We start from the raw sequence: 12,365 nt of genomic DNA on the forward strand, positions 1-12,365 counted from the left end.
GTCCCGATTGGAATTTTTTTGCGGGGCCCCTCTATATATTAAATTTTAATGTATCACAATGCTTCTTCCTAGAGATTTTTTGGGTTACGACTGATCTAATAATTTAAAAGATGTGAAAGGTGGCCTTTAAGATCTCCATTGGGGTCTAAAAAGTACATTTGGACATATAAATATGGTTCAAAATCACCTTCAGGGTTCTGTGATGGGTGTACTGCTAAATTGATTTTGTGATAAATTTGTCAAGCTATTTTGAAGCTGAAAACATTAAGATTGTTTTTGGTTCGATCATCGCAAACGTTGAATGAAGCTAAATCAAAACATGAGTTCCAGTTTTGTATTTGTTTGTGGAACTCTTTAGAGAGCAAGTGATGTCCTATAACAGGCCAAACAAATTCATTTGGAAATTATTGATGCAGGAATGTAATCGACTAAGCAGGCAGCAGCCCCCAAGTAACTCATCTTTGTTGGCTACTTTTCCTGTGGGATGATGGAGCACTTAACAGTGAATAGATACAGAGTTGAAGGGTCCCAGTGGCTTTTAAATAACACTTGTCATCTTTGTAGGTTCACGGTATCTTTGTAGGTTTTTACTGGGTTTTATGCCACAATTTGGTGGCATCGAAGATTGTGATGGTGCTGTTCTTTTAACATAATATGTATCCGATACTTGTGTACATAATGGTACGCACTGGAGAAGTGAAGTTAGGACAATCCTAATGAAATATAAAAAAATTTAATGATAATATAATACTTTAGAAACAAATTTGGGCTATATTATTGCGCATTAGGGGAGGTAAAGTATAGCGGGTCTGCATGTAAAATGTCTTAGCTACAATTATTCAGAATATTATGAAATAAGAATTGTTTTCTAACTTCACGCTGTCCAAATACTTTACCCCCACACCTCCCAATGTGCAAATATATATTAGTCCAATATATTCTGTCACCTGTCACTTCTTTTCCACTGAGCGTAAGCTAAATGTCTCTTAATACAGACAAATAAAACCGGTTTGCTCTCGATTGTGTACCATTATGTACACAAGTACCTTTATTCCTTCTCCATTTTCATTTATAACTCATTCTGACTCTTCAAGTTCTTTGACATCACAGTTTTTTCTTCTTCACTGTCACTTTTGATGCTCTAGATACTTGCCTTGTTGTTTCTGCTAATTCTACAATTCTTTGTTCTTCACATTCAACATTGAGAAGTTCTTATTCCTGCTGTTGTTTGTAATCCTTACTACCGATTATATTCTTACTGCATATTTCTTTGCTCTCGCTGTCGTATATCTTCTAACCCCACATTTCTCTGTTCTTCATTTTCATTTTGATTCGTTCTGATCCTCACTGTCACATGTTTTGTAACCGCATATTTTTTTATGTTCTTCACTTTCGTTTTCGAGTCGTTGTGATTCTCGCTGCCACTTGTCTTTTAACTGCATATTTCTATATTCTTCAATTTTGTTTTTTACTTGTTCTAATTGTCGGTTTCGCTAATGTTTTAACTACATATGTATTTCATATTTATTTTCGTTTATCGTTGATTCAAACAATCTTTCATTGTCTTTTGCCTTAGTTGCTTGGATTGGTCTTGTCACTTTTGATGGTCTAGGTTGTTTATTATCACCCGTTGTACATTTACATTTTTCAGGTCGTTCTCTTGACCTTGTCTCATTTGATGGCCCAGTTTATTCATTTTGAGCTTACGGGTTTGTTCTTCTTTGTTCTTTTTTGTACTCATTTTGTGCTAAGGTTAATTTATGTTTGTGTCCCCTAGATATTATGAAACTGCTGAAAATGCCTATTGAAATTTACATCACTGAATATGGGCACATGAATTGACATGTTTCAATTTTTGTTCTGCAAATGGTTCTAAAACGGTTTTAAATCTATTTTCCGTATGCTTTCACTTTCAGTCAACATGATTGCTAAACTATTTAGTCTATCCTGATTTATTGTTGATATCAGTAGAAAGGAGGGTGCTACTCGTGACGGGCACCCCTGCTGCCATCTACAATTTAGTTTAATGCTGACGGGGCACCAAATATGGGCATAGAGTCCATAGGGAGATGGTTTTTGTCAGTGAGAATGAAAAAACAGAATTTTTCTCACTTGAAAAAACAGGAATTTTCTCACTTTTATGGATGTTTCTTGGACGACGGTCAATTTTTTGTTGTTTTTCATGGATGTCAACAGTAATTTATGTCTGTTTTATGGTTTTTGTCAGTGAGAATGGAAAAACAGTAATTTTCTCAATTTCAGGGATGTTTTCTGGATTATTGATTAATGTCTGACAGGTGATGTCAAGATTGATTGATTTATCATGAAAAAGGAATGGCTGAAGTTTATTAATGTTTTGATTTATCTCCAAGAGAATTGTTTCCGGGGCAAAGTTTATTAATATATTTGGAGTTGAACCAGTAGAATTGTTTCCGGGGCGAAGTTTTTTAATGTCTGACAGATGATGTCATGGTTGATTGATTTGTCAAGAAAGGGGAATTAATTTGTTATTTTGAAGGGAAATTATTGATTCACGAAAGGGTTTCTTAGCAATTTGAAATGTGACAGCGCAGGGATGCAAAAAACAAAAGGAACACGCAGAAATTACGTTTAGGGGTTATTTGGGCGAAACTGTTTTAGACATTTTAGGGAATTATTTCGGCGAAACAGTTAGAGACATTTTAAAAGATGATTTTAGAAGAAGTTTTAGAAGAGAATTTGAGGGTGAAACTCTGTGGTCGTTATAATACACAAGTTCCATTTGAACAGTGTCGTGAGGTCCTCTACCCCAACCCCAAAGGGTTCCGATCCCCCATCCCAACCCCCAAGGAAGCCCCCGGTCCTCAAAGGTCCCCCGGCACCCCAAAGGGCCCCCTGAGCCACCATTTTTTAATACTTTTTTAAGGTTTTATTATATCTTTTCAGAACAAGTTATTTTCTTAATGTCCATCCTAAACCCATTTTAAGTACCCATCCTTTAAGTTGAAGTACCCATCCTTTTCACCCACAACTTTACTTTACAGCATTTTGAATGCTCCAACACCAAGCAATACTTTTCAAATGACATTTCCGAACAAGTTCTTTTCTTAATGTCCTTCCTAAACCCATTTTACAAGTTGAAGTACCCATCCTTTACACCCACAGCTTTACTTTACAGCTTTTTGAATGCCCCAACACCAGGCAATACTTTTCAAAAGGCATTTCACAACAAGTTCTTTTCATAATGTCCATCCTAAACCTATTTTACAAGTTGAAGTTCCCATCCTTTTCACCCACAACTTTACTTTACAGCTTTTTGAATGCGCCAACACCAAGCAATACTTTTCAAGAGCATTTCAGAACAAGTTCTTTTCTTAATGTCCATCCTAAACCCATTTTACAAGTTGAAGTTCCCATCCTTTTCACCCACAACTTTACTTTACAGCTTTTCGAATGTTCCAACACCAAGCAATACCTTTCAAAAGGCATTTCAGAACAAGTTCTTTTTTTAATTTCCCTCCTAAACCCATTTTACAACTTGAAGTACCCATCCTTTTCACACACAACTTTACTACACTAGCTTTTTGAGTGCTCCATCACCCAGCAGTACTTTTCAAAGGCAATTCATAAACAGTTCTTTTATTAATATACCCCCTAAACCAAATTTCCAAATTGAAGTACCCATCATTTACACCCACAAATTTACTGTATATATTTTTTAATGCTCCCAAACCAAGCAATAAATTTCAAATTTTATTTCACACCTAGTTATTTTCTTAATATACCCTCCTAACCCCATTTTACGAATTGAAGTACCCATGCTTTACAAACACAACTTTAATTTAAAGATTTTTTATTGCTACACCATAAAGAAAATCTATAAAAAATGAATTCAAACCATTTTATGTTATTAATGTCAATCCTCAACCCATTTTACAAGTTGAAGTTCCCATCCTTTTCACCCAAAACTTTACTTTACAGCTATTTGAATGCTCCAACATCAAGTAATACTTTTCAAAAGGCATTTCAGGACAAGTTCTTTTCTTAATATCCCTCCTAAACCCATTTTACAAGTTGAAGTTCCCATTCTTTTCACCCACAACTTTACTATACAGCTTTTTGAATGCTCCAACATCAAGCAATACTTTTCAAAGGGCATTTCACAACAAGTTCTTTTCATAATGTCCCTCCTAAACACATTTTAAAAGTTGAATTTCCCATCCGTTTCATCCAATACTTTATTTTACAGCTTTTTGAATGTCCAACGCCAAGCAATACTTTTCAAAAGGCATTTCAGAACAATTTCTGTTCTTAATTTCCCTCCTAAACCCATTTTACAAATTGAAGTACCTATCCTTTTCACCCACAACTTTACTTTACAGCTTTTTGAATGCCCCAACACCAGGCAATACTTTTCAAATCCCTTTCAGAACAAGTTCTTTTCTTATTTACCGTCCTAAACCCATTTTACAAATTGAAGTATACATCCTTATCACCCACAATTTCAGTATGGGTCAGAGTTTAAAATTTTACTTTAGAAACTTAGCTTTGGGTTTTAGTTTGGTTTAGTTTTAGTTAAAAGTTTAGAGTTCTTATCTTAGAGTCTTAGCTTAGAGTTTAAGTTAGAGTTCTAGTTTAGTTTAGTTTTATTTAAGAGTTTAGAGTTTTTAGCTTAGAGTTTTAGCTTAGAGCTTTATTTAGAGTTCTTATTTATTTTAGTTTAGTTACAGTTAAGAATTTAGAGTTTTAGCTTAGAGTCATAGCTTAGAATTTTACTTAAAGTTATAGTTTGGTTAAGTTTTAGTTAAGAGTTTCGAGTTTTAGCTTAGAGTCTTAGCTTAGAGTTTTTGTTAGAGTTCTAGTTTAGTTTAGTTTTAGTTAAGAGTTTAAATTTTTACCTTAGAGTCTTAGCTTATAGTTTTAGTTAGAGTTGAAGTTTAGTTTAGTTACAGTTAAGAATTTAGAGTTTTAGCTTAGAGTCATACCTTAGAGTTTTACTTAAAGTTTTAGTTTGACTAAGTCTTAGTTAAGAGGATCGAGTTCTAGCTTAGAGTCGTTACTTAGAGTTTTTTTTATAGAGTTCTAGTTTAGTTTAACTTTATTTAAGAATTTGATGTTTTACCTTTGAGTTTCAGTTAGAGTTCTAGTTTAGTTTAGTTTTGTGTTTTACCTTAGAGTCTTAGCTTAGAGTTCTAGTTTAGTTTAGTTTTAGTTAAGACTTTAGAGTTTTAGCTTAGGGTCTTAGCTTAGAGTTTTTGTTAAGAGTTCTAGTTTATTTTAGTTCTAGTTTAGATTTTATAGTTTTAAGCTCATAGTATTGGCTTAGAGTTTATGTTGAAGTTCTATTTCAGTTGAGAAATATTTATTAGTTAGAGTTCTAGCCTAGAGTTTGTAGTTAATGTTATATAAAAACTCAGTTTTGGTTGAGAGTTTAGAGTTTTATTCTGTAGACTTTGATCAGAGTTTTGATAGTGTTTTTGTTTCTTTTAGTTTGAGTTAATAATTTATAGTTTTTAGGTTATATTCTTAGCATAGAGTTTTTGTTGAAGTTCTAGTTTAGTTTAGTTTTAGTTAAGAGTTTGGTGTTTTACCTTAGAGTCTTAGCTTAGACTTTTAGTTAGAGTTCTAGTTTAGTTTAGTTTTAGTTAAGAGTTTAGATTTTTAGCTTAGAGTCTTAGCATAGAGTTTTTGTTAGAGTTCTAGTTTATTTTAGTTCTAGTTAAGAGTTTAGAGTTTTTAGCTTAGAGTTTTAGCTTAGAGTTTTTGTTGAAGTTCTAGTTTAGTTTAGTTTTAGTTAATAGTTTAGAGTTTTAGCTTAGAGTCTTAGCTTAGAGTTTTTGTTAAAGTTGAAGTTTAGTTTAGTAATAGTTAAGATTTTAGAGTTTTAGCTTAGAGTCTTAGATTAGAGTTTTTGTTATATTTCTAGTTTAGTTTAGTTTTAGTTAAGACTTTAGAGTTTTTAGTTTAGAGTCTTAGCATAGAGTTTTTGTTGAAGTTCTAGTTTAGTTTAGTAATAGTTAAGAGTTTAGAGTTTTAGCTTAGAGTCTTAGCTTAGAGTTTTTGTTAAAGTTGAAGTCTAGTTTAGTAATAGTTAAGAGTTTAGAGTTTTAGCTTAGAGTCTTAGCTTAGAGTTTTTGTTAAAATTGAAGTTTAGTTTAGTAATAGTTAAGAGTTTAGAGTTTTAGCTTAGAGTTTTAGCTTAGAGTTTTTGTTTAGGTTAGTTTTAGTTAAGAGTTTAGAGTTTTTTATATTAGAGTCTTAGATTATATTTTTTGTTAGAGTTCTAGTTGAGTTTAGTTATAGTTAAGAGTTTGGTGTTCTACCTTAGTTTCTTAGCTTAGAGTTTCTGTTCGAGTTCTAGTTCAGTTTAGTTTTAGTTAAGAGTATAGAGTTTTAGCTTAGAGTCTTAGCTTATAGTTTGTGTTAGAGTTCTAGTTTAGTTTAGTAATAGTTAAGAGTTTAGAGTTTTAGCTTAGAGTCTTAGCTTAGAGTTTTTGTTAGAGTTCAAGTTTAGTTTAGTTATAGTTAAGATTTTGGTGTTTTACCTTAGAGACTTAGCTTAGAATTCTAGTTTAGTTTAGTCTGAGTTAAAAGTTTAGAGTTTTAGCTTAGAGTGTTATCTTAGAGTTTTTGTTTGAGTTCTAGTTTAGTTTAGTTTTTATCCATAGTTTATTGTTTTTATATTAGATTCTGATTTTATATTTTTTTTTTTTATTTCTATTTTAGTTTATAGCTTTAGCTTATAATTATAGTTTTAATTATAGTTCTATTTTATTTTATTTTTAGATAAGAGTTTCGAGTTTTAGCTTAGAGTCTTATCTCAGAGTTTTTGTTAGAGTTCTAGTTTAATTTAGTTTTAGTTAAGAGTTTATAGTTTTAGCTTAGAGTCCTAGCTTAGAGTTTTTGTTAGAGTTCTAGTTTAGTTTAATTTTAGTTAAGAATTTGATGTTTTACCTTTGAGTTTCAGTTAGAGTTCTAGTTTAGTTTACTTTTAGTTAAGAGTTTAGTGTTTTACCTTAGAGTCTTAGCTTAGAGTTTTTGTTAAAGTTGAAGTTTAGTTTATTAATAGTTAAGAGTTTAGAGTTTTAGCTTAGACTCTTAGCTTAAAGTTTTTGTTAGAGTTTTAGTTTAGTTTAGTTTTATTTAAGAGTTTAGAGTTTTTAGCTTAGAGTCTTAGCTTAGAGTTTTTGTTGAAGTTCTAGTTTAGTTTAGTTTAGAATTTTGAGTTTTAGCTTAGAGTTTTTGTTAGAGTTCTAGTTTAGTTTAGTTTTAGTTAAGAGTTTAGAGTTTTTAGCTTAGAGTCTTAGCTTAGAGTTTTTATTGAAGGTCTAGTTCAGTTTAGTTTTAGTTAAGAGTTTACAGTTTTAGCTTAGAGTCTTAGCTTAGAATTTTTGTTAGAGTTTTAGTTTAGTTTAGTTTTAGTTAAGAGTTTAGAGTTTTACTTTAGAGTCATAGCTTAAAGTTATAGTTAGAGTTGAAGTTTAGTTTAATTATAGTTAAGAATTTAGAGTTTTTTAGCTTAGAGTCGTAGTTTAGAGTTTTTGTTAGAGTTCTAGTTTAGTTTAGTTAAGAGTTTAGAGTTTTATCATAGAGTCATAGCTTAGAGTTTTTTGTTGAAGTTGAAGTTTAGTTTAGTCATAGTTAAGAATTTAGAGTTTTTAGCTTAGAGTCTTAGCTTAGAGTTTTACTTAGAGTTCTACTTTAGTTTATTTTTAGTTAAGATTTTAGAGTTTTATCTTAGAGTTTTAGATTAGAGTTTTTGTTGAAGTTCTAGTTTAGTTTAGTTAAGAGTTTAGAGTTATACATTAGAGTCTTAGCTTAGAGTTTTAATTAGAGTTGAAGTTTAGTTTAGTTATAGTTAAGTGTTTAGAATTCTAGCTTGGAGACTAAGCTTATAGTTTTAGTTAGAGTTCTAGCTTAGTTTAGTTATAGTTAAGAGTTTAGAGTTTTACCTTAAAGTCTTAGCTTAGAGTTTTATTTAGAGTTCTAGTTTAGTTTAGTTTTAGTTAAAAATTTTGAGTTTTACCTTAAAGTCTTAGATTAGAGTTTTAGTTAGGGTTGAAGTTTCGTGTAGTTTAGTTATAGTTAAGAGTTTATAGTTTTAGCTTAGAGTCTTAGCTTAGAGTTTTAGTTAGAGTTATTGTTTAGTTTAGTTTTAGTTAAGAGTTATAGCTTAGAGGTATAGCCTAGAATCTTAGCTTAGAGATTTAGTTAGAGTTGAAGTTTAGTCTAAACTAGCATAACCACAAAATTACACAATATTGCATAAAAAAACCAAAGCCATAGGTTAGATAAGGTTAGGTTAGAGGTTAGGTTTCTCCACGTTTAAGTTAGGTTAGATTAGGTTAGCTTATCATGAGCGCTCATGATATGCTAACCTAATCTAACTGGTACAAAGTCGACATGGGGGGATTTTCTGGCGAGTATGGTTAGGTTAGGCTTTGGGGGGGATTTTTCGGCGAGTATGGTTAGGTTAGGTTAGGTTAGACTAGATTAAGTTAGGTTGGATTAGGTTAAGTCAGGTTACGTAAGTTAGTTTAGGTTAGGTTAGCTAGTAAACATCTCTCAATGTTTAAGTTAGGTTAGGTTAGGCTAGATTAAGTTATGTTAGGTTAAGTTAGGTTAGCCTACGTACGCGCGCGTACGTAGGCTAACCTAACCTAACTTAACCTAACCTAACATAGCTTTATCTATCCTATCCTAACCTAACTTAAACATGGAGAAAAGTTTACTAACTAACCTATCCTAACATATCTTAGCTAACCTAACCTAACTTACGTAACCTGACTTAACCTAATCTAATCTTACCTAACTTAATCTAGTCTAACCTAACCTAACCATACTCGCCGGAAAATCCCCCCCACGCCTAACCTAACCATACTCGCCTGAAAATCCCCCCATGTCGACTTTGTACTAGTTAGATTATGTTAGCTTATCATGAGCTCACATGATTAACTAACCTAATCGAACCTAACTTAACCGTGGAGAAACCTAACCTCTAACCTAGCCTTTTCTAAGTTATGGTTTTGGTATTTTTATGCAATATTGTGTAATTTTATGGTTATGATAGTTTAGACTAAACTTCAACTCTAACTAAATCTCTAAGCTACGATTCTAGGCTATTCCTCTAAGCTATAACTCTTAAATAAAACTAAACTAAACAATAACTCTAACTAAAACTCTAAGCTAAGACTCTAAGCTAAAACTATAAACTCTTAACTATAACTAAACTAAACGAAACTTCAACCCTAACTAAAATTCTAATCTTAGACTTTAAGGTAAAACTCAAAACTACTAACTAAAACTAAACTAAACTAGAACTCTAAATAAAACTCTAAGCTAAGACTTTAAGGTAAAACTCTAAACTCTTAACTATAACTAAACTAAGCTAGAACTCTAACTAAAACTCTAAGCTAAGACTCCAAGCTAAAACTCTAAACCCTTAACTATAACTAAACTAAACTTCAACTCTAAGTAAAACTCTAAGCTAATACTCTAAAGTATAACTCTGAACTCTTAACTAAACTAAACTAGAACTTCAACAAAAACTCTGAGCTAAGACTAAGATAAAACTCTTAAATAAAACTAAACTAAACTACAACTCAAACTAAAACTCTAAGCTAAGACTCTAAGCTAAAAACTATAAATTCTTAACTGAGAATAAAATAAACTTCAACTTCAAAAAAAAATCTAAGATATGACTATATGATAAAACTCTAAACTCTTAACTAAACTAAACTAGAACTCTAACAAAAACTCTAAACTATGACTCTAATCTAAAAAATCTAAATTCTTAACTATAACTAAAATAAACTTCAACTCTAACTATAACTCTAAGCTAAGACTCTAAGCTAAAACTCTAAACTCTTAACTAAAACTAAACTAAACTAAAACTCTAACAAAAACTCCAAGCTAAGACTCTAAGCTAAAACTATAAACTCTTAACTAAAACTAAACTAGAGCTTCAACAAAAACTCTAAGCTAAGACTATAAGCTAAAAACTCTAAACTCTTAACTAAAAATAAAATAAACTAGAACTCTAACAAAAACTCTAAGCTAAGACTCTAAGCTAAAATTATAAACTCTTAACTAAAACTAAACTAAACTAGAACTCTAACTAAAACTCTAAGATATGACTCTAAGGTAAAACACCAAACTCTTAACTAAAACTAAACTAAACTATAACTCTAAAAAAAACTCTAAGCTAAGACTCTAAGATAAAAAACTCTAAACTCTTAACTAAAACTAAACTAAACTAAAACTCTAAGCTAAGTCTCGAAGGTAAAACTCCAAACTCTTAACTATAACTAAACTAAACTAGAACTCTAACAAAAACTCTAAGCTAAAACTCTAAGCAAAAAACTCGAAACTCTTAACTATTACTTAACCAAACTACAACTCTAACAAAAACTCTATTCTAAGACTCTAAACTTTTAACTAAAACTAAAGTAAACTAGAACTCTAAATGAAACTCAAAGGTAAAACATCAAATTCTTAACTAAAATTAAACTAAACTAGAACTCTAACAAAAACTCTAAGCTATGACTCTAAGGTAAAACACTGAACTATTAACTAAAAGTAAACTAAACTAGAACTCTAACTGAAACTCAAAGATAAAACATCAAACTCTTAACTAAAATTAAAATAAACTAGAACTCTAACAAAAACTCTAAGATAAGACACTAAGGTAAAACTGTAAAATCTTAACTAAAAGTAAATTAAGACTCTAACTAAAATTCTAAGCTAATACTCAGCTAAAACTTGAAAATCTTAACTAAAACTTAACCAAACTGTAACTTTAAGTAAATCTCTAAGCTATAACTCTAAATTCTTAACTATAACTAAACTAAACTTTAACTCAAACTAAAACTCTAAGCTAAGACTCTGGTAAAACTCTAAACTCTTAACTAAAACTAAATTAAACTAGAACTCTAAATAAAACTGAGCTAAGACTCTAAGCTAAAAACTCTAAACTCTTAACTAAAACTAAACTAAACTAGAACTCTAATTAAAACTATAAGTATAATCTAAAACTCTAAACTTAAACTAAACTAGTACTTCAACAAAAACACTAATCTAATACTCTAAGCTAAAAATACTAAACTATTAACTAAAACTGAACTAAGCTAAAACTCTAATCTATGACTCCAATCTAAAACTCTAAACTCTTAAGTAAAACTAAACTTTAACAAAAACTCTAAGCTAAGACTCTAAGCTAAAACTCTAAACTCTTAACTATAACTAAACTAAACTTCAACTTTAACAAAAACTCTAAGCTAAAACTCTAAACTCTTAACTAAAACTAAACTAAAACTCTAACAAAAACTCTAAGCTAAGACTCTAAGCTAAAACTCTAAACTCTTAACTAAAACTAAACTAAACTAGAACTCTAATTAAAACTCTAAGTCTAAGCTAAAACTCTAAACTAAACTAGAACTTCAACAAAAAACTCTAAACTAAGACTCTATGCTAAAAACTGTAAACTCTTAACTAAAACTAAACTAAACTAAAACTCTAAGCTAAGTCTCTAAGGTAAAACACTAAACTCTTAACTATAACTAAACTAAACTACAACTCCAACAAAAACTGTAAGATAAGACTCTAAGCTAAAACTCTAAACTCTTAGTTATTACTAAACTAAACTAGAACTCTAACACAAACTATTAGCTAAGACTATAAGCTAAAACTCTAAACTCTTAACTATAAGTAAACTAAACTAGAAATCTAACATAAACTATAATCTAAGACTATAATCTAAAAACTCTATACTCTTAACTATTACTAAACTAAACTAGAACTCTAACACAAACTATAAGCTAAGACTCTGAGCTAAAATTCTAAACTCTTAACTAAAACTAAACTGAACTAGAACTCTAACTAAAACTCTAAGCTATGACTCTAAGCTAAAACTCTAAACTCTTAGCTATAACTAAACTAAACTAGAACTCTAACTAAAACCCTAAGTTAAGACTCTAAGGTAAAACTCTAAACTCTTAACTAAAACTAAACTAAACATGAACTCCAACAAAAACTCTAAGGTAAGACTCTAAGCTGAAACTTTAAACTCTTAACTAAAACTTAACTAAACTACAACATTAAATAAAACTCTAAGCTATGATTGTAAGCTAAAACTCTAAATTCTTAACTGTAACTAAACTAAACTTCAAATCTAACTAGAACTCTAAGCTAAGACTATATTGTACAACTCTAAACTCTTAACTAAAACTTAACTAAACTAAAACTCTAACTAAAACTCTGAGCTAAGACTCTAAGCTAAAAACTCTAAACTCTTAACTAAAACTAAACTAAACTAGAACTCTAACAAAAACTCTAAGCTAAGACTCTAAGCTAAAACTCTATACTCTTAACTATTACTAAACTAAACT

At 30.4% G+C, this 12,365-nt stretch overlaps 1 protein-coding gene across 1 annotated transcript in view; it reads left to right on the top strand.

Annotated features, from left to right (window-relative positions):
• Invadolysin (leishmanolysin-like peptidase, invadolysin) overlaps positions 1-12,365 on the top strand; it is a 185,279-nt gene that overhangs the window by 103,748 nt on the left and 69,166 nt on the right. The window lies entirely within an intron of this gene.

This window comes from Artemia sp. Qi Xiang Cuo, chromosome 21, assembly GCF_049724085.1.
Source record: "Artemia sp. Qi Xiang Cuo chromosome 21, ASM4972408v1, whole genome shotgun sequence".
Classification (NCBI taxonomy): Eukaryota; Metazoa; Arthropoda; class Branchiopoda; order Anostraca; family Artemiidae; genus Artemia; species Artemia sp. Qi Xiang Cuo.